Source organism: Mobula hypostoma, chromosome 13, assembly GCF_963921235.1.
Source record: "Mobula hypostoma chromosome 13, sMobHyp1.1, whole genome shotgun sequence".
NCBI lineage: Eukaryota > Metazoa > Chordata > Chondrichthyes > Myliobatiformes > Myliobatidae > Mobula > Mobula hypostoma.
In genome coordinates, this window is record NC_086109.1 from 16,723,459 (window position 1) to 16,742,712 (window position 19,254).

General features: G+C 41.9%; 1 protein-coding gene across 1 annotated transcript in view; it reads left to right on the plus strand.

Annotated features, from left to right (window-relative positions):
* The first annotated feature begins 1,043 nt into the window (after window positions 1–1,043).
* Window positions 1,044–19,254, plus strand: part of cntn2 (contactin 2) — a 241,671-nt gene continuing 223,460 nt past the window's right edge. Inside the window, exon 1 of the mRNA XM_063065365.1 lies at window positions 1,044–1,169. The gene's annotated coding sequence lies outside the window, so the exon portion shown is untranslated. The remainder of the gene's footprint in view (window positions 1,170–19,254) is intronic.

The following is a 19,254-nucleotide window of genomic DNA, read 5'->3' on the forward strand; positions in this document are numbered from 1 at the left end:
GTTTGAATATGTGAAAGAGAGAAAAGGAAGAGGTAAGTAGACGGTTGAGAGAAGGTGAGGAAGAAAAGATGAAAAGATGAAAGAACAGGAGACAGGGAATGTGAAGAAGGATGTCATGGACTGAAGGAAGAAATATGAGAGAGACAAGAGGAGTGTTAAAGAGGCAAAGGGAATGTAAGGGAAAGAGTGTGAACAAGTACATTAGACAGTCCACAAGTGAGACAATAAATGGAAGAGAAAAAGATGCATGAAAGAGAATGGGAAAGAGAGTATGTGAGTGTGTAAGAGAAGTATGTGAGATTGATGAGAGAGGGATTGAGAAAAGTGAGAATGCAAGAAATGTAGTAGGTTCTGAGCTGGTCACTGGAGCATAGAGTCCTGTTACTCATTAATCCACCTAGCCATCAAGTAAATTTGGCTTCTATCTGTATCTGTCAGTCTCCGACCAAGCAACAGGCATGGTTCAAATGATGCAAAAAGATCCATGGCACTCTTAACAGCACCAACCATAACATTCCCTGTAGCCCTGTAGCAGCTAAGAAGCATACTTCAGAAAAAGGAAAAGAGAGAGAGAGAGAGAGAAGAGCATATAGAAGTGTATGAGGAAGGAAGAAAAGGGAAAGTGGGTGAGAAAGAGAAAATGATAAGAAGAGAAGTGTGGGATGGAGAGGGAGTAAAAAAGAACTAGAAATGTGAGCGAGGTAGAAAGAGTGAGGAAAAGAGAGGAAGAGAGAGAAAAAGATATTCAAGAGAGGGGGTGAAATAGAAAGAGAAGTTTGTGGGAAAGAACGAAAGAAAGAGAGAGCAAGGAGTGTATGAAAGAAAGAGGAAGAGAAAAAGAGAGGTGGGCATGAAAGAATGTGAGAAAGTGATGGGGAAAGAGAGAGGGAGAGGATAACTGTGATATAAATACTGCCGGTGTATGAATCATGCATGAAGAGCTCCCCTCAGTGGTCCTCAGGCTGAGCAAATGGAAGGCTCCCAGGAGCTGCTACGTTTACTGGAATAGGAGGAGCTCATCCTAGTGCAGTTGCTGCAGTGCCCAGTGAAACACATGCAGAGGGCTCTGAATAACATTTAAGGAAAGGGGGGAATCAAAAATACTCCTGACAGACTGTTACTCTGCTTCAAGGACGTGCAAGGGCTGCTGGAGTTCTTTGATGCTCAAGGTAGGGTCATCTTCTTCAATCAGTGTGTGCTCCTAATGATCAGATCTGATTTTCTTTTGAATGCACATCCAAGGCAGCATTGTATCAGTGTCACTCATCCGCTGCTGAGACGAGCTGCAATGTCTTGTAGTACTGAGCAGAGACCGCAAGCATAGAAATGAAGCGTCTGTTGCCAGCATTTGTTGTACTGAAAGGCCACTGATCATTTCTGCCTATAATTCTGGATGGTTCGCCTGCAATGTGCAGCTGGGGAAAGAGGCTGGGTCACTTTCCATCGTGTCAGCATTCGTACAGCATCCTCTAAGGCACCCGTTTCACCATATGGTACAGCCTTTCTGATCTCCCTCCCTCATTCTCGCTCTCTCTCTTCTCTCTCTCTTTTCTCTCTCTCTCTCCCTCTCTTCGCTCTGTCTTTCTCTATCTCTCTCTCTCTCCCTCGTTCCCTTACTTACTCCCTCACTTTCCCTCGCTCTCCTGCTCACTTTCTCTCTCTTTATCTCCCTCTCTCATCTTTGCAGTTGCACATCTTTTCACAGTCCTTCTTTGCTGTTTGTTTATCTTTCTTTCTCATTATTCCATTTTCCGTCTCTTTTTCTCCCACTCTCATTCTGTCCCCCTCATTCTCTCTTCTTTTTCTCTTTTTCTTCCTTCCTCTTGTCCATTCTTTCTTTTTATCTCTCATTCTTTCCTCCTCCCTGTATCATTAATTCTTTTACACTTTCTCCTCCTTTCTACTTGTCTTTTCTTTAGCTCTCTCTCATCTCCCGGTGAACCCGCTTTCCCTCTCCTCCCCTCTCCCTTCCTTTCTTTCTTTTACTCCCCGTTTCACTCTATACTTGTGTTCTTTCCCCATCCATCTCTCTTTGTGTTTATCTTTATCATTCCCTTTCTCTTTTATTCCTTGCCATTTCCTTCCTATTCCTTTTCTCTCTTACTTTTTCACACACTCTCTTCCTTCTGCGTTCCTTCACTGCTCTTCCCTCACTTTGTTTCTTTTTCTCATCCTCCTTTATTTCTCTTTTTTCCTCATTCTCACACTCCATATATATTCCCTCACAATTCTATCTCCTTCATTCTCTTTCACATTCACTCTCTCTTTTCATCTCTCACTTTTCCTCTTCCTCTGTGATTCTTTTTGTGCACAATCTCCTTTTTCCTACTTTTTTCTCAGTCCTTTAACACTCCCTCTCTCTTTCCTTCTCCTCCTATCATTCTACCTCATTCTTTCACTCTTCCTGATTTTTTTCTGCCCTCATTCTTAGCCTCCATCCATCTCCCCATCTACTTGTTTTACATCTCCCTTCCTCCTTCTATCCCTCTTCAGTTCTTCCCTTTCCCTCTGACCCTATCTCTCCTTCTATCTTCCTCTCCCTGTCTATTTCTACCCTACTTTCTCCTCATTCTTTCCTTTCTTTCTCTCCATTCCTCAGCCTTTTCAACCGCAGGGTGTAGTGTTCACCAAACAGCGTGAATGTAAAATGTACAGTGACAACATCATTATCTGCGAGCCTCTAGAAAGATTAATGTTGGTTTGCAATCCTGTGATGTAACAGCAGCAGAATGTTGGCTGTTTTGCTTTTGGTTTGAACTCTGAGACGATTTGGAATCTAGGAAGAGTGAACGTAGTAACGATAGAATGCAATGTGTGTTTTCATTGTCAGTAATTAACAGAGCATGGCAGACTGACCATACTCAAAGTGAGTGCCTTCCTGAATGTCCCCTTCCATAAAAATATGAAAAAGCTCCAGATTCTTTCATGGCACCCACTTCCTCATAAAAAAATAAAAACAGGCACTTTTAGTGTTCTGCTAAGGTCTGCTAAAGTAGCCAGAATCTTTTTTCCCCAGTGTCTTTACATAGAGAGTGGTAGATACCTGTAACATGCTGCCAGGCGTGGTAGTGGAAGCTGATATGACAGTGGCGTTTATGAATATGCAGGGAACGAGGGATTGGATCATGAGCAGGCAGAAAGGATTAACTCAATTTGACATCAGGCTCAGCAGAAAAAGAGCCTGTCCATCTTTGTTGCTTAAACTGACCCGGTTTTCACAGAGTAACAAAGTAACAGCAAAGTGTTTGGCTCTTCCACAGTATCTGGTGTTATTGATTATCCAAGCCTCATCCTAGCTAAACCCACCAACTTTCAATAATGTGTATCCGCAGCTCTCCCAACCCATAAACCTAATATCATTCTTTCCACTGTCATGACTAAATGGAACATTACAGTGTGGTGTGGGGTGGGGGGCCATAACTGTTGATTTATCCCATCCTCCCATGGTATTTGTAAACAAGGGATTACCAAAGTCAAATAGAGTGTTTACACTGGAGGAAGAGAGAGTTAAGAGGAGTTGTACTGAGGAATTGAGCTCAAAGAGGGCCATGGATAGTAAGCTAGACCTCAAGTTTTTATATACCAGTGAGTCTTAAATCAGTGGTGGGAAAACTATTGGAGAGGATTCTTAGGGACAGGATTTCTGAGCATTTGGAGAAGCGTGGTTTGATTCGGGATAGTGAGCCTGGCTTTGTGAGAAGCAGCTCATGCCTCGTGAGCCCAATTGACTTTTCAAAGAAGTAGGAAGAAAAACAAACTGATGAAGGTACAGCAGTTGCTGTGGCCCATATGGCTTTTAGTAAAGCGTTCGACAAGGTTCCACATCGCGAGTTGGTTTAGAAAGTCAGGAGGAGTGGGATCCATGGAAATTTGACTGTGTGGATTTGGAAATGGCTTGTCCCCAGAAGGTAGAGGGTGGCAGTAGATGGAGGTATTCTGTCTGGAGTTCAGTGACTACTGGTGTTCTACGGAGATCTGTTTTGGGACCCCTGCTCTTTGTGTTTTTATAAATGACTTTGATGAGAAAGTGGAAGGGTGGGTTAGTCAATTTTTAAAATGCCATGAAGGTCATAGTGTTGTGGGTAGTGTGGAAGGTTGCCCTAGGTTCATGGCAAGATGCAGAGCTGGGTTGAGAAGTGACAGATAGAGTTCAATCCAGAAAAGTGTGAAGTGATTCACTTTGGAAGCTCAAACATGAAGGTTAATGGCAGTGTGGAGGAACAGAGAGATCGTGGGGTCCAAGCCCATGGATTCTTCAAAGTTGTCATGCAAGTTGATAGGATGGTTAAGAAGGTGTATAGTGTGTTGGCCTTCATTAATCAGACGTTTGAGTTCAAGAGCTGCGATGTAATGTTGCAGCCCTATAAAACTCTAGCCAGAACTCAGTTCTGTTCACCTCATTATAGGAAGGATGTGAAAACTTTAAAGAGGGCACAGAGGATATTTATCAAGATGCTGCCTGGAGTAGAGAACATGTTTTATGAAGAAAGATTGAGCAAGCCGGGCATTTTCTCTTTGGAGTGAAGAAGGTGGAAAGGTGTCCTGATATAGGTGTATAAGATGATAAGAGGCATAATAGGATGGACAGCAAATGCCTTTTTCCCGGGATACTTTTAAGGTGATTGGAGGAAAGTATGGGGGGATGCAGAGATAGGCCATTTTTTCACAGAGAGTGGTGAGTGAATGAAACACATTGCCAGAGGTGGTGTTGGTAGAGGCTGATACAGCAGGGATATTTAAAAGACTCTTAGATAGGCAAATGGATGAAAGAAAACTGGAGGACTATTTGGGAGAGAAGGATTTGATTGATCTGGAGTAGGCTTATTGGTCGTCACAACATCATGAGCTGAAAGGCCTGTAATGTTCTATGTTCTAGAACTCTGTGAACTGTGAACTCTGTGAACTCGAATCTGGGTGGCAGTGTTAGCTGTGAGGAGGATGCTAAGAGGATGCGGGGTGACTTGGATAGGTTGGGTGAGTACAGGAGCAGGGAGGTACTACTACAGTTGTACAAGGCCTTGGTGAGACCACACCTGGAGTATTGTGTGCAGTTTTGGTCCCCTAATCTGAGGAAAGACATCCTTGCCTTAGAGGGAGTACAAAGAAGGTTCACCAGATTGATTCCTGGGATGGCAGGACTTTCATATGAAGAAAGACTGGATGAACTGGGCTTGTACTCGTTGGAATTTAGAAGATTGAAGGGGGATCTGATTGAAACGTATAAAATCCTAAAGGGATTGGACAGGCTAGATGCAGGAAGATTGTTCCCGATGTTGGGGAAGTCCAGAACGAGGGGTCACGGTTTGAGGATAAAGGGGAAGCCTTTTAGGACCGAGATTAGGAAAAACTTCTTCACACAGAGAGTGGTGAATCTGTGGAATTCTCTGCCACAGGAAACAGTTGAGGCCAGTTCATTGGCTGTGTTTAAGAGGGAGTTAGATATGGCCCTTGTGGCTACGGGGGTCGGGGGTATGAAGGGAAGGCTGGGGCGGGGTTCTGAGTTGGATGATCAGCCATGATCATAATAAATGGCAGTGCAGGCTCGAAGGGCCAAATGGCCTACTCCTGCACCTATTTTCTATGTTTCTATGTTTCTATAGTGAAAAGCCAATTATCATTCACAGAGCTAAAAAGGGATGCCAAGTAGTGATGTTGGAGAGTTTTGAAACATATGATGAATAACAGAGAATTACATTGATTTCAAAATGGGGTTTGACAGTGAGTCAAATACCTAGGATTGGGGAGAGTGCTATTAATGGTAAAGAAGAGGCAATTAAAAACTTGAAACTGATTGCACAACAGGAAAGCAAAAATGAGAAATAAAGAAAGAACTTTCCCTTAATAAAAATATCACAAAAGTGCAAGAGCTGGAAATCTAAAACAGAAAATACTAGAAATACTCTGATTCAGATTCAAATTTATTTATCACATGTATATCGATGCATACAATGAAATATGTAATTTGAATTAATAACCGACACACCTAAGGACGTGATGGGGGAGGCCCGCAAACGTCGCCACACGTATCGGTCAGGCTAGTCAGGCCTTATCGATGGAAAGAAAGAACAGAGTTAACATTTCACCTCAGAGTCCAAGTGTTGCTGGAACTGCTCACCCAGTCTCAGGACACCCAAAAGCACTCTGAAAGCTAAAGAAAGACTCTTGCAATCATGCCACAGTTGGAATGCAGCAGTTAACTTGCAGGGAACAAAATCCCACATGCAATAATAATCCATCTTAATGATGTTCACTGGGCAATAAATGTTATTCAGAAAGGAATTCACTATTCAACTTGGATAGTGTTCTAGGATTACCTATCTTCCTGATAATGCGGATGGGCTAGTCATGGTATACAATAAGTCTCATTTGAAAGACAGCATCCCTCATAGTACAGCACATTTTCAGTACTACATTGAAACATTACCTGGATGTCGTACTCTCTTCACATCTGCGGGACCTGAATCCAAAACCATGTTGCTCAAAAGGGGGATCTCATTAAAAGCTATGGCATATTGAAAGTTCTAAATAGAGTGGACTTGGAGAGGGTATTTCCAATAGTGGAAGAGTGTAGGACCACAGGTCCTCAGAATAGAAGGACGTCCCTTTAGAGCAGAGATAAGGAGGAATTTATTTAGCCAGAGGGCGGTGAATCTTTCAAATGGCGGAGGAGGCCAAATCATTGTGCACTGTGTATTTAAAGTGGAGGCTTCTTGATTCAAGTGACAGGTTCTTGATTGGTCAGGTGTCAAAGGTTATGAGGAGGAGACAGGTGAATCAGAATTAGAATCAGGTTTAATATCATTGGCATTTGTCATGTGTTGCTGTTATGCTGCAGCACTGCATTACTGTACATAATAATAAAAACTGGAGATTACAGTAATAATATATTTAAAAGGTTAAATTAAATAAGTAATGAAAAAAGAGGTATTGTTCATGGATTCAATGTCCATTCAGGAATGTACTGACAGAGGGGAAAAGCTGTTTCTGAATCGTTGAGTGTGTGCCTTCAGGTTCCTGTACCTCCTCTCCTCCTTGTCCAAAAGAGGGCGTGTCCTGGGCAATGGGGGTCCCTAATGATGGATGAGGCATCGCTCCTCGAAGGTGTCCTGGATACTCTGGGGGCCAGTGGCCCATGACGGAGATGGCTGAGTTCACAACTTTCTGCAGCTTAACCTGGATCCTGTGCAGTAGTCCCCCTCCCACCCCACGCACCTCCCCATACCAGACGGTGATGCAGCCAGTTAGAATGCTCTCCACAGTACATCTGTAGAAATTTTCGGGTGTCTTTGGTGACATATCACATCTCCGCAAACTCCTAATGAAACATGGCGGCTGGGTTGAAAGGGAATGATCGAACGGTGGAGCACTTCGATGGGCTGAATGGCCCAATTCTGCCGCTACGTCTTGTAGTCTATAAGTAAGAGTATTACCTTTTAGTCTACAACTGACAACTAATGGACCCAGTGGCTTGCAAGTGAAGAACTGGTGTTGGGATGTGTTGTAACGATATGGTAGAGCAAGGTCGTGGAAAGACTGGAATGCAACAACGTGAGTTTGCCATTCAAGGAAATTCAGAAGTGTGATGGATGAGAATAAATGATTCACAAAGGTACACAGAAATGCGGAATCAGTTTGAATAAACCTGTCATGCATTAAGGTTGCTGCTTCCCTGCCTTCAGCTCATTCGCGGTAGGTTGTTATTCAAAACACACAGCAACATCTGAGCCGAATTTGCAAAGCTAACACTTAGCCACAATGCCTCGTCCCAAATCCTTTCCACGGCAGTACGGCTCATTATCCATACTCTCCGACGGACGTAAAAGATCCCGCTGCTCTTTCTGAAGGCGAGCGGGGATGTTGTTTCTCAATCGGTAATACTAAGGGGGGGAAATGATAATCTGGGTTTTCACTGCGTTTCTGTTTGCGGGATGTGGTTTATTATGCATGCTCCTGCCCCTCCTGATGGTGACCGCACGTTCTCGGTGGTGGAGTGCTTTGGGTTGTTCTAAGCTTAGGATGAGCGTTATATAAACGCAGCTCTTTCTTACTGACGCCTGAGAGCGTGTGGCTGCTTACTGAACAAACAGCATGCGAAAATGCTCACTGCTCACAGCCCAGTCTTGTTCCGGATTCGCAATCCAATTATTTATCCTGCGTTTTGCCCCGTTCTGTTGAACTGGATTAGAATGTTATTTCAGTCTTACTCCCCCGGGCCCGCGCGTTGAGAACATTAATTCCGTGTTAAAATCCTGTGCAAAGTCACGTGCTTTAAACGACCAGCAAGGTAAAGTCGGCAAAGCTTGGAGTTCCCAAACTCGAATTTCAGTCCTCTGGAGTATACACAAAAGCGGGTCATTGATAACATGTGAAGACAAGGCTTAGCAGTATGAATTTCCTGCCTAATCGACAGTAAGTAATAAAGCCTGTAAGGACACTGACAGTGAGGGATTTTCATTCTGCTTGTGCTGAGATGCATGAAGCAAAACAGAACTGAATTATTGGAATTATGCTGTTGTCTCCACATTGCCCACAGGCTATAGACTTCTACACGTATAGATTATTTTGCACTGAAGACTTTCTTCAGATGAACATGTGAAACCCTTCACCAACATGCAGAGAGTTCTCACTGATGTTCTGGCAATGGTTATTCTTAACCAGTATCATTATGATCATTTTTCATGACACAAGGGAGAGGTTTCTGCTTGATTTTCAATAGTCTCCCAGGTTCATTTGAGCTAAGCTTCAGCTTACCCACCTCAGAAAGATATTAAAGAGTCTGGAAAAAGGCTCAAAGAGTAACTTCTGAGGCAATGGAGCCAAGTTCTCATCACTTTCTACTTTAAAAAATTGTGAATTTGTTCCTAATCACATTGATGGAACAAATTAGGCTTCAAATTGGCTGTTCTGTTCCCTAAATCACAACTTTTCAGAAACAATTCAATATTTTGTTCAATGAGCATATCATTTGGTGACTATCGCGGTTATGAGTGGCACCCTGGTCGGTGCTACCACCTCACCAGGCCAACAAGATGGCATTTGTTGATCCTCGCCGTGGTGCCTGCATGGAGCTTGCACGTTTACATGGCTGCATGAGTTTCCTTCCGCTTGTGAAAGATGTGTCATTTGATGAGGTGGCTGGTCAGTGCAGATTGGCCCTAGTCAAGGTGGGCAGCAGAAAAATAAAGGACAGAGTTGACAGAGATGTGAAGGAGAAAATGTGATAAGGGTGCATTAGTATCTGATGGTTGGCATGGACGTAATGGGCTGAATGGCCAGGTTTATTGCCACCAAGCCCTTGAGATGATGGGCAATTAGTTTGAGTTTCATTTAAACTGTTTTGCTGACTGACGGTAATAAAAACAGAATGCTTATCAAAGGAGCCAACATTAATTCCCATTGTGATCAAACACAATCTATAATGTGATGACATGCTTGTCTCCATTGCTAAGGCTATTGCCTCAGAAGATATTGAGCTTGAGCCCTATTCCAGATAATTAAATACCTTTCTGAGGTAGATAGACTGAAGCCAAGCTTAAATGAATCTGGGATACTATTGAAAAGCAAGCAGAAAGCTCTCCCCTGTGTCACGGCCAATCTAGCTTTTTTTTTAAATGGTGAATTTGATCATAATCACATAAATGGGACCAAGCAGTCTTCTAGTTGGCTGCTCCGTACTCTCTAAGTCACAACATTCCAGAAACAATTAATTATTTTATAACGGCCTTTGGAACATCCTGAGATCAGGAAAGGTGATATATAAATACAATTTCTTTCTCTATAACATTATTCCATCAGTAGACATTTAAGAGGGGATGTGAATGGAAGGAAAACTATCAGGAAGTTGCTATCTCTTTATTTGGAGTGATAGGTGAATCAATATCATTCTTCAGAGCAGAAACAGCAGGGTAAAGAAAAGCCTTTATCCCTTTACAATCATTTCAAAAGAAAGCAGCCTTATTATTGAAAGGCTGGCTCAAGTATATTGAGCATTAGAACATCCATCGATGTCAAGATCCCATAAGAATCAGGTCCGGCTGGGTATTCAGGAACCTGAAGATTGAAATGCATGTCAAAGTCAACTGCCAGATCAGGTACCAAGCACACTGACCTGACTTGGTCCAACCAATCAGAGTCCACTGCCAAGAAAGCCCACCAGCGCCTTTACTTCCTGAGGAAATTGAAGAAATTTGGTCCGTCCCCTAAAACCCTCACTAATTTTTATAGATGCACTGTAGAAAGCATTCTTCTAGGGTGCATCACAATCTGGTATGGAAGTTGTCCTGTCCAAGACCGGAAGAAGCTGCAGAAGATCGTGAACACAGCACAGCACATCACACAAATCAATCTTCCGTCCTTGGACTCACTTTACACCGCACGCTGTCAGAACAGTGCTGCCACGATAATCAAGGACACGACCCACCCAGCCAACACACTTTTCGTCCCTCTTCCATCCGGGAGAAGGCTCAGGAGCTTGAAGACTTGTACAGCCAGATTTGGGAACAGCTTCTTTCCAACTGTGATAAGACTGCTGAATGGATCCTGACCCGGATCCGGGCCGTACCCTCCAAATATCCGGACCTGCCTCTTGGTTTTTTTGCACTACCTTACTTTCCATTTTTCTATTTTCTATTTATGATTTATAATTTAAATTTTTAATATTTACTATTGATTTGTAATCCAGGGAGCGGGAAGCGCAGAATCAAATATCACTGTGATGATTGTACGTTCTAATATCAATTGTTTGGCGACAATAAAGTATAAAGTATCATAAAGTCCTAAAGGGTTTGCAAGGTAGTAATGTTGGCTATTTCATGCTCTCTGGAAGATAAGTTAGAGGATTTGGGATGTATAAAGAATTGCAAGCACTCTGAAAAAAAAATTTAGCCTGGGTAGTTGATTTAAAGTCAAGTTGATGCTTTTGGAAAAAAATATGTTCATTTCTTTTACAGCCACCAGCAGATGTACTCTTATTTTGGATTTTGAAGTGGAAAGGCAAGGGTGATGAGAATTATCTTCTCTCTTCTGTTAACTGTAACAATGTTCTTAGCAAAGATATTGAAGAAATCCATCAGTAAGTTCTTCAGGTCTTCCAGGGCAAATTTGGGTTTGTTTTCTCTGGAGTGAGGAGAAGCCTGTTAGAAGTTTATAAAATTATAAGAAACGTAGATAGGATAGACAGAACCTCTCCTGGGGTAGAAAGCCCAAGTAATAGAGGCTAGAGGATGTAAGAGGGTGGTGGGGGTATTTTAAAGGAGATGTGTAGAACAAGAATTTTACACAGTGAGTGCTGGGTGTCTGGAACCAGCTGCTTTTGGGTAGTGGTGGAAGCAGATGCAATCATGGGGTTTAAGAGACAGTTAGATAGACACATGGATATATAGGGAAAGGAGGGATATGGATCGCATATAGGCAAAAGAGATTTAGCTTAATTCAGCATTGTGTTTGGTGCTGACATCATAGGCCGAAGTTCTTGTGCTATGCTGCACTGTTCTAGGTTCTAAGACAAAACACATACACACTATCTTCCCAAGATGCTTATTCTCCAGCATTTTTGCACTGAAGGTAATTTCTTTTCACCCATTCACAAGATGGCCAACCTCATTTTTAAAACGAGCATTTATTGCCCTTCGTTGTCTGTCCGTAAGAAGGCAGTAGTAAACAGCATGGTTCAGAATGGTAAGCAGCATGTTCAAGCTGTGCAAGTCCTTTGTGAGGGAATTGTTCCCACTGTTCCATTGACTCAGGAGTTGCAGGATTTTCACCAGTAAAGGAAAATATATTCTCAATTCCAGTTTCTGTTTGACTTGTCAGTGAGATTGGATCACCCTGCAGCCATTGACTTTACAGTATCTGGTGCTGTCGAAAAAGTCTTGACAAAATAGATAGGTGCAGTTGCTCATCGGTCATCAAAGTAAATCATGCTAGCATTACATCTCGTTCATTAAAGGTAATTTAATTCATCCACTGGAACCATCTTTCTTCAGAGGCTTACACCATAAAGTGTTGCACTAACCATGTCACCAATACCATACTGTGCTTTACTGAAGTACGGTCAAAGACCAAGGAGAAGAGAGGCCAGGTAACCAAAAGCTTAGTTAGTTAGCCTTTAAGTGACATAATAAGGGAGGAAACAAATGCATCTAGAAGGAAATTCTTCAGGTCTCCAACAGTTAAGATGCAGCTACCAATAACCAAGAGGCCAGATCTGAAGAATTTTGTTTCCTCAGTGCTGAGCATGACAGAACTAAGGAGGGGCGATGCCATGCACAAATTTAAAAATAACTTTTGCTTAACTGGGAATCAGGGGTGGTAGAAATGAGCTTGATAAAGATACCAAATGTACCATGTTTAAGTTTTCTAATGACACAAAGACGTGTAAGAGAGTAAGTTATGAAGACGACAGACGGAGACCGCCAACGGATATTGGTATGTTAAGTGAATGGTCAAAGTTCTTACAAATGGACGATAATGTGGGAAAGTATTAAACTGATAATTTTATCAGAAAAAGTTTTAAAAATAGGAAGTGCAATATCTAAGTGTGAGATACTGCAGAGTGCTCAGCGTATCCTGGTACATGATGTGCATAATTTGCAAAGAATTTCTACAGATACAGCAGGAAATAATGACAGTTAAAATTGACTGACAAAATAGAATAAAAAGCGAGGGAGATTGTACTTCTTCTGCAAAGCCTTGTATACAGTATTTCTCCCCTTATCTTGGTGAGGAACTTAATGCATCCTAACAGTTCAGAGAGTTTTATTCGACTCAGTTTTAGAATGGATGGGTTGTCCTCTGAGTAGAGGCTGGACTTGTATTCATTGCAGATTAAGAGCAGGAAAGGACCTGACTGAGGTGATTTAGACAGGGTGGATGTGAAGGAGATCTTTCCTCCTTTGGGAGAACCACTGTTTAAAATAAGAGGTTCAAGACAAAAAATGAGGCAACATTTTATTCTCAGAGGGTCATGAATCTTCGTAAATCTCTTCTTCAAAGTGTGGTGGAAAGGGGGGGCTTTGAATATTTTAAAGGCAGAGTTAAAAGTATATTTTCAAGGAAAGGATGGAAGGAAACTCAGTGCTGAGGTTACAATAATAAAATCAAGTGTTTAATTAAATACTGGAGCATGCTTTAGAAACTAGGTGACCTCCTTTGCTCCTAATTTGCATGTTTATATCTATAGCAATATGTTGGTATCACTATATGAACAATGACTTTGTCATATGAATTAGGATTACTGGTAAAGTCATAGAGCATAGAGCCAGGCCCTTCAACCCAATCAGTGGTTTCCCTCCAGGTGACGTGTACACGAAGGGATGGTATGAGAGACACTGACAGGAAATAAGAAATATTTAGAAGACAGTTCTATTGAAAATATGGGGCCAAGAAGAAGGAACACACTTGTCAGTCCCAACCTTGTGATTCCCCGTTTCCCATCACTGCATGAGAAATAACTCGCATGCATCTTAATATGGAACTATAATGCTCCTGAATTTCAGAGCTACGCATCTCATTAAAAAGCATCTGATGCTTTAAAGAACGACTTGAATCTGACAGTACAGCCGGGGCCTGTTTGTATGATCTGGTTTCATACTACGCATCCGATGGTGATGTTTGGGGAAATGGAGGTTTGTGCCATTAGAAGGATTTTTTTTTGACCAATGGAGGTTTTATATATATGAATATATTAAAGCAATAGTAAAGAGCATGGTTCAGAATGGTAAAGAGCATGTTGTGAGGGAATTGCTCCCATGGTTTCATTGACTCCAGAGCTGCAGGGTTTCAGCAATGAAGAAAAATATATTTTCAATTCAGGGTGCTGTGTGACTTGTAGGTAAGATTGGATCCTCCTATGGCCACTGACTTTATCTGGGCTGTTGGTAGTTGCTGTCGAAAAAGTCTTGACAAAATAAACAAGTGTAGTTGCTCATCTGTTAGGGATTGTAACACATGCATCGAATTAAATCCTGCTAGCATCACATCTCATTCATTAAGCTCAGACCTTCAGGTAACTCCGCTTCTGCAGAAACCAACTTTCTTCAGAGGCTGACACCATAAAGCATTACAGTAACTATGATACTACCACGTCACCCATGCTGTACTGTGCTTTACTAGAGTACTATTAAGGACCAAGATGAGAGGCAAGATGACTAAATGATTGTTTTATGCTGTGTGCACTCAGTGGGCATGTTATTAGGTATACCTGTAGACTTGCTTATCAATGCAATATCTAATCAGCCAATCATGTGGCAGCAACTCAATGCATAAAAGCATGCAAATGTGACCAGGAGTTTCAGTTGTTGTTCAGACCAAAACATCAGAATAGGGAAGAAATGTGATCGAAGTGACTTTGACCATGGAATGATTGTTGGTGCCAGACAGGGTGGTTTGAGTATTTTAGTAACTGCTGATTCTGGAATTTTCACTCAGAGCAGTCTCTAGAGTTTGCAGGGAATGGTGCAAAAAACTAACAAAAACGGTTTCCAGTGAGCAGCAGTAATGTGTTAATGACAGAGGTCAGAAGAGAATGGCCAGACTGGTTCAGGCTGACAAGGATGCAACTGTAACTCAGATAACCACATACTACAACAGTGCAGAAGAGCATCTTTGAATGCACAACACCTTGAAGTGGTTGGCTACAGCAGCAAAAGACCACAAAGATACATTCAGTGGCCACTTTATTAGGTACAGGAAATGGAGATACCTTATAAAGTGGCCACTGAGTGTGTATATATAAATAAAAACTCTAATGATGCAAAAGTATGTAAATAAAAATATTAAGAAGAAAAGATATAGGGGTTCAATTCCCGCTGCTGCCTGTAAGGAGTTTGTACTTTCTTACTATGACCTCGTGGATTTCTTCCCACAATCCAAAAGTACAAGTTAGGGTTAGTGAGTTGTGGTCATGCTATGCTGGTGCTGGAAGCATGACAACACTCGTGCGCTGTTTTAATTTGACGCAAATGACACATTTCACCGTACGTGTCGAAGTTCATACGAGAAATAAAGCTGATCTGATCATTAATCTCTTTTACGTATCTTCTGTATTTCAGTGGAGGGGTTGTTCTGGAGGATATGAAGGATTGTGGCAAATTAATTTATGTAAATACCACACACAGATAGTTGCACAGGGAAAACATATTAACATTCAGATAGTTATACAGGAGCATTATATTTACATAAAAGCATATAAACTTAGAGACAGAAATAGATAACCCAAGGCACATATAGGAAAGATTATGCAATGGCTTTTAATGCTTTTTAGAGAGAAGCATTTACTGTTTAATAATATCACTGCTAATTGTTTTCAATATATAAATATCCACAAACACTACTCAGAGAAATAATCATGATTGTAATGAGGGCATGCTTTAGTTCTTAATGCAGTCTCTGCAACATAGCCTCAATTGAATATCCATGGTAAGCCATTATCTACCATCTACTCTGATGTCAATGAGAAATTTTGCACAGATTCTGTTCTTTATTTTGTTTCGCTTGAGTGAAAACTGGAAGTGGATTCACTCTCGGGTTTATATGTTTCATCTGGTTTTCGGCTGAGAAAGCTGGAAAGAAGACGCATTCACATGAATCCTTCCTTCCCATGTAGTTAGCTGTGTCAGTGCTCTTGGCTCTGAATCCGAAGGTTGTGGGTTGAAGCTCACCTCCAGGGAGTTAAGGCCAAATCTGGGTTGATATTCCTAGTGAAAATGTCAGAGGTTCTATCTTTTAGCTCAGATGATAAGCCAAGGCTTCATCACCTTTCTTAAACGGTCACAAAAGATTCCATGGAGCAAGGTCAGAGAATTTCTCCATGATGTGTTTTGACTACTATTTATCCCCCAAGCAACATGAATAAATACTAACAGATGATCACATTCTTTCTCCTGGGATAGATGTGTTGCTCGTGCACTTTCTCCTTTACAATAGTGGCTATTCTTCAATGTGTACCTAATAGGCTATGTAATATTTTGGTATAACACATAAAGTAGCTGGAGGAGTTCAGTGGCTCAGGCAGCATTAGTGGGGAAACGGACAGTTTCAGGTCAAGACACTTCATCTGGAAAGACAAGAGGAGAGATGGTCAGTATATAGAAGTGGAGGGAGGGGTGGAGTAAAAGTGTGGTAACGCAGTGGTTAGCGCAACGGTACCATTGACCCAGGTTCAATTCCTGCAGTTGCCTGTGAGGATCTTGGACGTTCTCCCCGTGACCACGTGGGTTTCCTGCAGGTGCTACAGTTTCTCCCACAGTCCAGAGATGTACCAGTTAGTAGGTTAATTGGTCATCGTAAATTGTCCTGTGATTAGGCTGGGGTTCAACTGAGGGATTGCTGGGCGAAGCGGCTTCAGGGGCTGGAAGGACCAATCCCAAGCTGTATCTCAATAAATAAAAAAGTAAATAAAGTTATAGATTGATCCAGATGGAGGGGGAGTGATAAACAGGTGGAGGAGAGGAGATTAGGAATAGTGCCCGAAGGTGGGAGGTGACAGCTGGAAGTGACAAAGGGCTGACCACAGGAGCAGAAGGTGGAGAAGGGAATCAAGGGAGGGCAGAGAGGAGAGTGGTAAGGGTAGTGAGTGGAATGAGTGCTTTGGGTGATGTGCAGAGGAGGGGAAACAGATGCGGTGAAGGGTGGTGGTGTGAATGTAGGAAGAACTGGGTGGATCAGGAGAGGGAAAAGGAACAGATAGCCAGCAGTTTGGAGAAGTTGGAGAATTCAGTGTTCATGTAGTATGGATGCTGTATTTTGGAATATTCTAAGGTTCTGAAAGGCATTATAATGTTCTTCCTCAAATATTTTTCAATACTCCTAAGCATAGTAATAATAAATATGTGTAAGTAACTGAATTGCAATTATCTCCCAGAGGCTGACCATTGCTTATTTGAGCATTGTTTCCTTTCATTCTTGTTCTATTTATCACCTCCATTCTACACAATAATAAGTCATTCAGATCTACACAGAAAATAACACGGTTCCTGCCTTTAGGTCTTTCAAATGAAAATTGCCATAGTCTAAAGCCATTAAGTACACAAATCTGTGACATTTGCTAAAAAAAATTATGCTGTGTTAAGCTGTCTTTCATGGTGGTTTTGGCATTCATTTCCAATAGGCTAGGTCCATGGACAGGTTACAGAATCCCAGATGATTTCTGTTGCAATCACAATTTAGGAAGTCTCTGATAATAGGATAGTGGAGGAGGCAGAATTACTGCAGAGGAGCATAGTTCTGTGGTCTTAACTGATTCATACAGGACCGGAGAAAATGTTTATGATAAGCCACAGAGTACAGTGAGACAAGCATAGTGAAACGTTAATGTTGTACGGAGAGCAGTAGTGTCGAGTGGCAATGCATTGCGTAGATGGAACAGTCCATGTGATAGTTGTGCCAATGAATCTCATGATCACATAAGATGGAAAAGTAATAGACTACTGGAAATAGATGTTAAATCTTACAGAGCGTAAACATAGCAGGGCTATTTAATCTGTGGAAAGGTTCACAAGGATGCATCAGGACTGTAGGACTTGAGTTATAAGGGAGAGACTAGATAGGATGGACTTCTTTTCCCTAGAGCATAAGAGGCTGTGGGATGAGTTTATTGAGGTGTATTAAATCATAAGGTGGATCATCTTTTTCCCAGGATAAGGGAGTCTAAAACTGGAGGATATAGATTAAGGCAGGAGTTCCTAACCTAGAATCTACAGACCCCTCAGTTAATGGTAAGGGTCTGTGGCATAAATAAAAAGGTTGGGAACCCCTGATTTAAGGTGAGATGGGAAATATTTAAAAGTGGCAACTATTTGACACTGAAGATGCTGAATATATGCTGTTGCAAGAATGAAGTCACCAGAGAAAATTACTGGTAGATACAAAGCAGCTTCTTTATTCGACAAAACAAGGTACAGCAGGCATCATATGGAGACGCCTTTGGTGGAAACGTCCCGCTGAACCAACATGGGGCTCGGTATTTGATGTGCCAAACATCAAAGGACAACTCCACATTTACAATGTATGGACAATTTTTTTTTCTTTGAAACTGCATGCAACCTTCACTGCTCCTGATTCAATTCCCCACCACAGACATCCATATGAATTTTAATCAGCGTTGTCTGGACTGGGATTCATAGGTTTTAGCAACCCGTTGTTCAGAGCTGCTCTCCAAATTAAATGTACAATCCATATTCAGATGTGAAGACTGGGACTCAAAGTCAATTGTTAAATGTATACGTCCTAAACCCAAAAATCACTCTAACATATGCAAATAACTGACAGGTATTTGGATTAAACTAGAATGGTTGGGGGGTGGGAATCAAATTAAAGCGGCTAGGTGTGAGGAGGTTAGTTCACAACAGAGGGATGGGAACCAGTGCAGAGAGACAGAGGGGTGTAAAGTGAGCGTAGAAGCAAAAAGTACAAAGGGGAAAAGTAAAAGTGGCAGGCCGACAAATCCAGGGCAAGCATTAAAAAGGGCCACTTTTCAACATAATTGTATAAGGGCTAAGAGAGTTGTAAAAGAGCGCCTGAAGGCTTTATGTGTCAATGCAAGGAGCATTCGTAATAAGGTGGATGAATTGAAAGTGCAGATTGTTATTAATGATTATGATATAGTTGGGATCACAGAGACATGGCTCCAGGGTGACCAGGGATGGGAGCTCAACGTTCAGGGATATTCAATATTCAGGAGGGATAGACATGAGGAGGTGGGGTGGCGTTGCTGGTTAAAAAAGAGATTAACGCAATAGAAAGGAAGGACATAAGCCGGGAAGATGTGGAATCGATATGGGTAGAGCTGCGTAACACTAAGGGGCAGAAGACGCTGGTGGGAGTTGTGTACAGGCCACCTAACAGTAGTAGTGAGGTCGGAGATGGTATTAAACAGGAAATTAGAAATGTGTGCAATAAAGGAACAGCAGTTATAATGGGTGACTTCAATCTACATGTAGACTGGGTGAACCAAATTGGTAAAGGTGCTGAGGAAGAGGATTTCTTGGAATGTATGCGGGATGGTTTTTTGAACCAACATGTCGAGGAACCGACTAGAGAGCAGGCTATTCTGGACTGGGTTTTGAGCAATGAGGAAGGGTTAATTAGCGATCTTGTCGTGAGAGGCCCCTTGGGTAAGAGTGACCATAATATGGTGGAATTCTTCATTAACATGGAGAGTGACGTAGTTAATTCAGAAACAAAGGTTCTTAAAGTATATGGGTGAACCGCAGGCAAATAGGAATAGATGACAGTGATATCTTGGTCAGCATGGAC